This window comes from Populus euphratica, unplaced genomic scaffold (assembly GCF_000495115.2).
Source record: "Populus euphratica unplaced genomic scaffold, PopEup_1.0 scaffold575.1, whole genome shotgun sequence".
NCBI classification, from domain to species: domain Eukaryota; kingdom Viridiplantae; phylum Streptophyta; class Magnoliopsida; order Malpighiales; family Salicaceae; genus Populus; species Populus euphratica.
In genome coordinates this window covers 142,428-153,194 of record NW_011500448.1, presented here as the reverse complement: position 1 = coordinate 153,194, position 10,767 = coordinate 142,428, and the positions used below count along the sequence as shown (strand labels likewise).

The 10,767-nt window shown below is 28.5% G+C and overlaps 1 long non-coding RNA gene across 1 annotated transcript in view; it reads right to left on the bottom strand.

Moving 5' to 3' along the window:
- Window positions 1-10,297: 10,297 nt before the first annotated feature.
- Window positions 10,298-10,767, bottom strand: part of LOC105114753 (uncharacterized) — a 10,794-nt gene continuing 10,324 nt past the window's right edge. Inside the window, exon 3 of the long non-coding RNA XR_840196.1 lies at window positions 10,298-10,372. This is a non-coding gene — a long non-coding RNA (uncharacterized LOC105114753). The remainder of the gene's footprint in view (window positions 10,373-10,767) is intronic.

The following is a 10,767-nucleotide window of genomic DNA, read 5'->3' as shown; positions in this document are numbered from 1 at the left end:
TTTATTTTAACTGCAGGCCTATCATATAAATGAAAAGATTGATTGATGAATTTAAGAACTGAAATTGAAAAAACAAAGAGATGGCCAAACTTTGAAAAGAGATGTCGGTGCAGTCCAAATCAGAACACTATTCAGTAATTGGGTCATATCTGGAGTTATAGATCTCAGATTTAAGTCTACTTTATATGAATGGAAAGGTAAGATATAGACCTACAACTTTCATATGGATCCCAATACTTAAAAATATCATTTTCAAGTCCAAATTGTAGCAACAACAAAGAAGTCCGAATTTGTCCTCTAGCTCGAGCACTGTTCAGTGTTTGGCCCATATGTGAAGTTCTAGATGTCCAAATGACCTGAATTGTTTACACAAGAAGGCTGAGACAATTTCCTATAACTTTCATGTTTTCAAGTGGTTCCAATTTTGACATTATCAATGATGTTTAGGGCAGACAAGAGAAGATAATGATTGTCACCAAGTCAAGAGATGATCACCCACACATCAATTAGTCATCAAATCAATAGTTTCTAATTTTGGCCTATAAAAGGAGGTATTTGTCATGCATTTAGGTATCTTGGATTCCATATCAAGATCATGCTTTTGCTTTCTCTCTTTGTATTTTTTGTAATATTTATGCTTTGCTTTTATTAATATAAAGTTTATGCCTTTCATTTCCTTTCATTTACTTAGTTAACTTTTATCTTATTTATGTTCTTATTTTGTTTATTTATTTTTCTTAACTTTTATCTTATTTATGTTTTTATTTTGTTTATTTATTTTTCTTTCTTTAATTATGTTTAGCTAAGTTTATTATGTCAAGGTAAAAAGGTTACACTAATGGCGTAAGAATAAGTATAATGTAAACTCAATATGGACTTTAATGTTTGATACTAACATGTTTTGTATTTGTTATCTTATTCACTCTTTAATACTTTGCTTGTTAAATGACTAATATAGATTTATATTGGATAACACTTAGCACAACAAATCCTTGGCACTCTCATAGCCCATACTGTATGGTATAACCGATACCTGAGCTATGAAAGGAACTTGATTTGTTGTTAACATAAGTTATAATTTCATAAATCTGACGAGATTTACAAGTATTAGCATTAATAAAATAAGATAACTGATGTGATCATGTTAACATTTTATAATCTGATTGGAACCTCCTTTCTGTGTGGTTTCCAATTGAATAATAAGAGTTTATACTATACTTGTTTGACATACCATTAGTGGAACCTCTAACCTTCACATTTGTTATTATCATTGTTTAATTATTATGTTAATCTTACATTTCAAAGTTCTCATCAACTTCTTCTTCTTTTTTCTCTTTTTTTTTATTATTATTAGTACTACTACTACTACTACTATTATTGTTATTATTGCTACTATTATTGTTGTTTTTATTGTTGTTATTGTTATTGTTGTTGTATTATTATTATTTATAATTTGTACAATTAACCTCCCCGTGGTTCGATCCCAGTCTTGCCGGGTTATTTATTACTTCGACACTCTTGCATTTGGGAGAAGACATCAATCTTTTAGTCGTGTCATCAATCTTATCATACTTTAAAGTTATGCTAAATTGAACCATCATATTCTAGCACTAAAGTATTTATAACCATATTTGCTATATTTAAACACCTTTAAATCATCTAAGTGCTATTAAGTATGTTATAGAAATACAAGTTTTAATTGTATTATCCACTCTTAGAGAGATTCTTTTGTTATAAACAAAATCATCCTTATAATTCTTTGAGAGTTAGGATAAAACTCTTTGTATTATTGGTGAGGGGATTTCACAAAGAAAAAATCTTGAAGAGGTCATATTCTCAAATAAAAAGAATTTTTGTGTGGATTCATCAAAATACAATTGTAATCTTGAACTTGGACTAATGAAACAATACAATACTCATGACTAGTTTGGTGCTTGACGTGTGGATGTAGGTTTGTTGAACCGCATTAAAAATCGAGTTTGCAATTTTTATTTCTTACCTATTTATTTTAAACACTTTAATTATATTTTTAATTATTGTGTTAATTGTTTTTAATTAAATTAAATTGAATTTTTTGTCTATGTTAGTGGAATACTTAATTCACCTCTCTTAATTATTATTGATGTTATTATTATTTTAATCCTAGAACAATAGGAATGACAAATGTCATAAGGCTTGTAGACTCTATGACTTCGATTAGAGATAGTGATGTGATTTTGATTTCTTTATAATGATATTAGATCTTTCTTGTTATTTTCATGGTTGTTTATAAAGTTTTTGATATAAAATCAAATTACGACCATTAATGAAAACTCATTATAAAAGGCATACCAAATGACAAGATTTTAATTTTTTTTTTCTCTATAATAGGGCAATTTATGCTTAAAATCATAGATTGAAAGACAATTTATATAGTGAGAAATAACTATTTTTGTATAAAAACTCGTTTTATGTTCATAATTTACAATTTCATGTAGATAATACCAAATGACAAGAAATACGCACCAAACATTCAACTTAGAATGTATATAAATTTGAAAATCTTGGTATCATTTGTACTTGAAAATAATGAGTTTGTTGCATTTAATTTTTTTACAATGATGGTTGTTTGACTTATTTTCAGGGCTTGTAATTTACATATATTTATGCATTGATATCTAGCTTTTGTTGATATGTGTATTTTTCCACCTGGCTTTTTAAAAAGCCTAAGATTATTAGAAATAAAGATATGGTGAGTGAGATATACGATATTAAAGTAGGTCACATGAAAATGAAATTTTGGACTTATAAGAATATCCATGATTTGATGTGTAGAATTTTTGTTTGTGTGTAGTTTTAACTTTATTTTTTAATTATAAAATTATTTTTTATATATTTTAATTTATACAATATTTTTAGATCTAGAAAATTTTTGAAAGTTTTGTTTTTCGAGTATTTAGGTCTAGAAATAGGGGAGTGAATCATTACTTGGCCAATAAAAATTCTTGAATACATTTTTTTGTTAATAAAACTATATTAAAAATTAGTTTAATATAACAATCCTTAAAAACACTTAAATATCATTCCTAATTTATTTTGAATGCTAATTTATTAAAAAAAATAGTACCTTTAATGTTGTTTATGGATTAAGGTAACTTAACACCTAAAAAAATGAATTAAATGCATCACGAAACTTTATAATTAAAATAAATTAGTATATGAGGTCAAATATGTTGCTTAAGGCCTATTAGAAGCTGGGTGCATGCCCAGTTCCTGAGATAAAACTCCACACCTAAGCTGAAAAGACCTAGATTCGGGCTTGTTATCTGAGTCATGGGATGCTGCCTAGGCATCGTCTATAAATTTACAGGGGAGTTGGGAAAGAGCTCAATAATTAGGCTCACAATCATGGTGAGTCTAAATCATGTTTTCAAAGTCTATTATGAGCTTTGGCCCATTAAAAATATTTTGTTTTATATAAAATTAATAAATCTTTGGTCTATAAGGTTGGATTTGGTGTTCTATTGGTTTGGGAAAAAAGGTTTCTCTTGCCGCTTTGTTGCTCTCTGGCTTTCATTCCTGTCTACTTGGCATGAAACCAGATAAGTGGTGCCTTCTGGTTATGTTTATTCTTTTTTTAAGTTTTCATGTGTCACCTTTTTAATAATGTGATTTCAGTGGGGGATTTTTGGGCATATTTTTTATAGGCTTGGAGGATACTGGACTTTATTATTGTTTTCTATTCTCTCATGTCATCTATGATTTAACAAATTTTTGTGAGAGGTTGTTTTAGAAGTGTGGTTTTAGTCTTTCTTCTTTGTTTCATTGTTGTGTGTTCATTAACCTTTTTTTTTCTTTTTATTTTCTCTTATGGTGGTTTGTGTGGTTCAGTGCTATATTTTTTATGTTTATTTCCTGGTTTGTTCATGCTTATTATTGTAATGCCCATTCCCCGTTCATTATCCTAGTTGGTCGACGTCTCCGAAGGCTATGGTTGACCGGTCAGGTGTATTTTCTCAAACTTTATAGGATGTCTTAGCTTCTTTATGCTACAAATACTGTAGGGTTTAAAGTTATGCATTGTTCTTCGATGAATGTTTTTTACTCACAAGCTAAGCTATTACTGTTGATCTGTTTTTGCTTTGGCATGCTTAATTTTCATCATGATTTTTTTTGTTGATCTCCTGGCTGTTAAAAATTTATTTTGTTTCCATATATATCACATTAGGTTTTTTATAGCTGATTACTTATAATATTTAAGGGGTAATGGTATGATTTTAAATCATGATGCCATATGCTTTTTTTATTACCTTGATTTGTGTTTCAGTGTTTGTTCTTTATGCATGAAGCCTTGACTAGATGTTGTGTCTTTGTTAGGTTTGAGAGATTTTATTTGCAAGTTTTAGGCAGCCATGGTGGTGGATAGTCGTGTTTCTTGGACTTTGGCTTTGAACGTGCGTTATATGTATTTCCTAACTTGTATTTTTGGTTTCTTGAATTGTGTGTTCTTGTTTTAGTTATAAAACAAAGTATACTTACCAATAATCTAGGTTTAAATCATGAGCTAAACTATATTAGGTACCATATGATATTTAAGTGATATTAAAGACTCAAAATCCATAAATAGATATATTTTCATACTTAGAGGAGCAATCACTATTAGAAATTTGCTTAACACCAACGAAATTACTGACAAAATAATTCTATCAATAACTTGCAATGATAATTAAAGACAGAAACAATTTCGTTCATCATTCAGTCAGTATATACCGTCGAAATACCGCGGTCAGTATATACCAATGGATTATAAAATGGACTATTCAAATTTTTTAAAAAAAAGTGATTTGCTAACGTGAAGCTTTTTACGGGGATTTTACTGATGGAATCACCTAGGGATTCAAATCTGAATCTCCATATAGTGACATAACCAATTCTATATCAGAATTGCCAATGGAATCGCTGAGAAAAATGGTGCGTTAGTGATTGCATTAATAAAAATGAATATATCACTACATAGCTGACTCTCTCCTCCCTTATTTCTCCTTCTTCTTCCCCATCCCAACTCTCTCCTCATAAACTATAAATAAACACCCAAAAAAAAATCCCCCTTTTCCCAACACAAGTCATATTTCTTTAAGTTTTGTGGTCACAACATTCGTGTTCTGATTTATTGTGGATTTTATCATTTTCTGTAAATAAATCTATCTTTTTTAATTTTAACATTTAAATGCTAATTTTAAATGTTAATTTTATTGTTTTTTTAGTATATGCATTTCGCTAGTGTATATACATGTTTATTATTATTTCTCAAACAAACTTATAGTATGAATGTATAATTTTATACTTGTTATAGTTTGTTTTAGATTTTGTAAAATTATATTTGTTTGTAAATTGTTGAAACTTTGTTGAATTATCAAATTACATATGTTGTGGTGAAATAATTAATATCTTGTTTAACGAGTCTTTTTTAATTTTTATCAATCCTATTATAGAGTTGTAATTTCCATAAATTTATATGTATAAATTTGTATGGATGTTGATAATTGATAATGAATATTTATGAGAAGTTGTAATTAGCTTGTTGGATAATCTCGAGGTAAACCAATATTTTTGCAAATTTATTTACCTAACATAGTTAATTAATACATGTTGTCATCATAATTTTATAGAGGTTCGATGGAAGTCATGGATGATCGTTTATGGATATATCAAGATTCACCCCAAGGATTGCGGAAGATGGATTATTGTAACATGGTTCAAGGTTTTATTAATTTCATAACATTTATTCCCAGAAATTTTACTAGAGGCGGAATTAGGTGTTCTCATGTAAGAAGTGTCAAAATAAAAAGTATCTGCATCCAGATGTTGTAATGATACATCTTCTTCACAAAGGATTTATGGAAAATTACTTGTGATTGTATGCACACGGAGAACTGTTTTTTTTTCATAATAAAAGCATGAGAGAAAGGGTAGTTAGGTCAACTTCTAGTGCTAGCAACATGCATACAGTTGCAAATGATAATAATAATCCTTATAAGAATATGATTATAGATGCAATGAGAATGAATCAAGGTAATGTTAGTGTCCAATTGTAGAAAAAGAACTTAATGCAGATGCAACTAGGTTTTTTGATCTGTTGAAAGATTCTGACGAACCATTATGAGATGGCTACACGAACCATAGTAAATTATCAACCGTAGCACAGGTGTTTACCATTAAGTTAGATCATGGGTTGAGTAAAGCCAGTTATAACAAAATTATCGAATGGGTGAGAAGCATTTTACTTAAAGGGAACAGGCTGAAAGAGAACTTTTATGTTGCAAAGTACATGATAAAACCCCTCGGTTTAGAACACTAGAAAATTGACATGTGCCTTAACTTCTATATGTTATACTACCTTGAAAATGTTGTGCTGACTGAGTGCATGACATATGAGCATTCCCATTACAAACCCAGAACTAGCAGGGGAAAGAATCTTATGGCATATAAAAAACTTAGATACTTTCTAATCAAACCTAGATTGCAGAGGTTATTCATGTCACTAAGAACTACTGAGCATATGACATGGCACCAATCACAACACATACTAGCGGCTACATTCCATTTACTACACATGCGAAATGGAAGGTAGGATTAATTTAAATGAAATATATTATTAAATAATTTTTTGTTACTTAATTAATTTTTTTCTTACAAGTTACGTTTCTTGGACATAAGCCGAGTCTAATGAAGCTGTTTGTAGAGACACACGTTTGGAGTTAAGACCGCTTAAAGAAGGTGCAACAGTTCGTTAACAACCATGCTCAATATTTTGTGGTATATTCATTCAACCATTTTATTTTGGAAGTTATTATTTTTATTAAATTGAATATGATTTCTTTTTTCATTTTCAGGAGATCTATAATAGCCAGTTGACGGAGAGATATGGGAACGATCCTTCAACCCATCTGAATTTCAATCTAAATTTATGGAAGGAGGTAGGATCATCCGGTGGATCCAATAAAAATTAGGTGTACGGGCTCTCCAATACTACAGCTAAGAACTTGCGGGCGGCTCATAGTGTCTCCACTATTGGGAGCTCCCAATCAATATTGAGCACCCAATCTAAGGAGTTCGTGGCCTTACAGCAACACATGCCTCATCTCACCAAAAAATACAAGCAACTATCGATGAATTATGAACAAAACACGGCTCACATGACTCATCTCACCAAGAAATATGAGCAACACTCGGCTTATTATGAACAACTTTAGGCAAATGGTCATGAACATAACATCACAAAGTGATGATACATGTGCAACAATTTTTTGGCCGTATGGTTTTGGGAACAACCAGCCTCCTCCTCTTCCTCCTCTAGCTCTGTCATTGTGCTAATTAAATATTTGTTTGGAAACAAATTCAATTTGTAATGAATATTATTTAACTTTATTTTTTTATTTTTTATGTTTAATAAAATTTTATTTGCGTAATTGGTTTTTTTACTATTAATTTATATTATTTATTCTAAATAATTTTTTTAAAAAAATTTAAAAATCCCCAATGATGGATTTACAGACAAATATAGTCCGCTAGTATTTTACAGAGAGTTGAAAAATATTTACTAGAAATGCCACAATTACCAACATCTTCACCGACGAATGAAGTCCATTGACATTGTACAGAGAGTTAAAAAATATTTACTGGAAATGCCACAATCACCGATATCTTCATAGATGAATGGAGTCCATCGACATTTTACCGAGAGCTGAAAAATATTTACTAGATATGTCACTATCACCGATGAAATAAATCCATTGGTATATTTTCATTGGGAATTGTTTTTGGCGTGCTTTTTTCATCTGAAAAACCATCGGCAATATATTCTTTTTATACCAACAGAGTTAGGAATGGAATGTGGGATTATCAATGAAAGGCATGTCGACAAACACTTTCCGTCAGTGATTTAGTCGGTAAAAAATTTATCGATGAAGTCTGAATCTCACACCAACAGATTAGGTCCTTTGGTAAAACTGTGAAATTTTGTAGTGAATCATGTTTTAGGAGTACTATAGAAACGAAACCATATGAGCACTATTGTCTTCGTTGACATAAAAAGATAAATAGTTTAATACATTATATTTACTAATTAAATCCAATAATGCTTCACTAGGAAGACTTAAATCCAAAAGCTACATATTATGATATAGTGACGCACCAATCACTACCACAATCTCTATATTTATCGATGATTTTTTTTTTCCAGTATTTGTACTATCATTACATTGGTAATTAATTTACCAACAGAATCATAAATGGAAATGCTCCATCGATGAATTTTTCATTGGTAATTTTTTTCTTCATCGGTAAGTCTGTTGATAATAAAAAAAAAATTATTATTGATGAATTTATGATAGGAAAAGCACAAAAAAATTACTTGCTTTATTTCTTTGGTATTTCTCTCAGAAAAATACAGTATGTAATTCTGTCGGTGATTATTTAAAAATATTTTTTGAAAAAATCTATTTTAGAAAAATATAAAATAATTAGATTAATATAAATCAACATTCTATAATACTCAAAACTAAGTTGCTAGGAAAAAAGAAAGGATGAAAATCAAACTAAACAAATTTGCAACAAATAAATAACACAAAAAAAATAAATTCAACTAAAAAAGATTCATATGAAAAAAATGAAGTTGCGATTGCTAAAAATAAATCAACTAAAGATTGATCTCATATGAAGGGAAAAAAAATGCTACAACAACATTCATACAATGATTAAGAACAAAAAAAAATTAAAAACAAAATAAAAAACAAATATAGTGAAAAAAACACAAAAAAAGAAGAGAAAATAAAAATCTTATCTTAATGAAGTTGCAAATGAAACCGAGAAAAGAAAAAAAATTTCATAAAGTATATTAATTAAAAAAATTATAAAAAGAAAAGAAAAGAGGAGAAGAAAATATACCTGAGCATGGAGGAGAAGAGAATGAGTGTAAAAGAGAAGAGAAAGAAAGGGATGTTGATTTTCTTACATAAAGGGAAGAAGAAGAAGAAGAAGAAGAAGAAAAGAAGTCCACCTGTTGTGAAATTAAGGATTTTAGGTTTTTGATTAGAGCGTTTTATCGATAATTGTATCAATGAATAATTAATTATTAATATTTTTAATTATTTCATCAATGATTCCATCTGTAATTTTTAATTTAAATTTTCAATTTAATCAAAAATTTTAAGAAACTATCAAATATGAACGATGACTTTTTAATCTATCAGTGATTCTGTTTGTAATATTTAATTTAAAATTTTTATTTAATTGAATTTTTTCAGAAACCCGCCAAATAACACCAACGACTTTTCAATCCGTCAATGATTTTGTCTATAAAAAACAATAATTAACAGTGTAATTGGAAAGTAAACAGTTTCATAACTCTCTAGAAAATACCAATGAAATTTTTCATTGATGATTCCCTTTGTAATTAACATAATGAATAGTGTTAACAGTTTACCAATAATTTTACCGACGAATTTTATTTTGTCAGCAATTCAATTGGTATAAATGATATGTCATCAAATTTTTTTTGCTTTGTTTTAATTTTTTTTCCCATTGCAATTCCCTCAATATATACCAAGAAAATATTTATGTCGGTAAAATTCATTGTAATTTATGGACAAAATATTTGCGTTGGTATTTCTATTTGTATTTATCAAATTTCTAGTTGTTAATTTAGTATCTATCTTTAATTTTGTAAATCTTTATATATTGGTTAGTCAATTTACATTACACATTGTTGAAAAAAGAGCTTCTAAACATGATTAGTGGGCACATTTGAAACCTAATTAAAAATGAAATTCACCTATTTTTTGGTGTTAAGGTTTTGTTAGGAAATGTTCTCTAACTATAGTGCTATAACATATCTAATTAAAATGTCTAAAATTAATATAAAAAACCCATTAGTAAAATTAGTAAAAACTGAAAATAAAATAAAATTCAACCATAAAGCTTTATATCGTAAGTATTGATAATAGTTGTTTATTTTTTCTTTCAGGGTCTATATATATATATTATTTCATTGGTTTATTTAAAATTATTAAAAAAATATTATTTCTTAATTATTTTTCTCTAATTTTGTTTTATATTGTTCTTCAAGTTTTCATGTAGAGAGAAAGTGAGCCACTTTTTTAAGTTTGCTTAGTTTTAGTGTTGTGGTATGATTGTTGAATCATATGAGGTACTTTGCACCTACGACTTATATAAATCGACAGGTAAAAATATTATCTTTTGGAAAAAAAAAAACTTAAACAACATTCATCTCCTCTTACTTTTATTGTATCATTTAATTCAGTAGCAGAAATTCACCTAAAATCAATGAAATTACAGAAAGAATAATTCTGTTAGTAAATTACGATGATAATTACTGACGACTATTATTCTGTCTATAATTCAGTTGGTATTTATCGATGGAATAGAATTTTTTCGTTGGTATATATTGATTGAAGTACAAATGGAATATATAGAATTAAAAAAAAAACAGTTTGATTATGTGGAAGTTTTTACGAGTGATATTATCGACGGACTTACTGAGGAATTTAAAACGAGATTCCCGTATAGTGATGTGACTGACATGACCAAAAGATTGATATTTTCTCCCAAGTACTGAAGTAATAAATAACCCGGCAAGACCGGGATCGAATCATAGGGAGGTTAATTATATAAATTATAGATAACAATAATACAACAACAACAATAATAATAGTAATAATAATATTAGTAGTAGTAGTAGTAGTAGTAGTAGTAGTAGTAGTAGTAGTA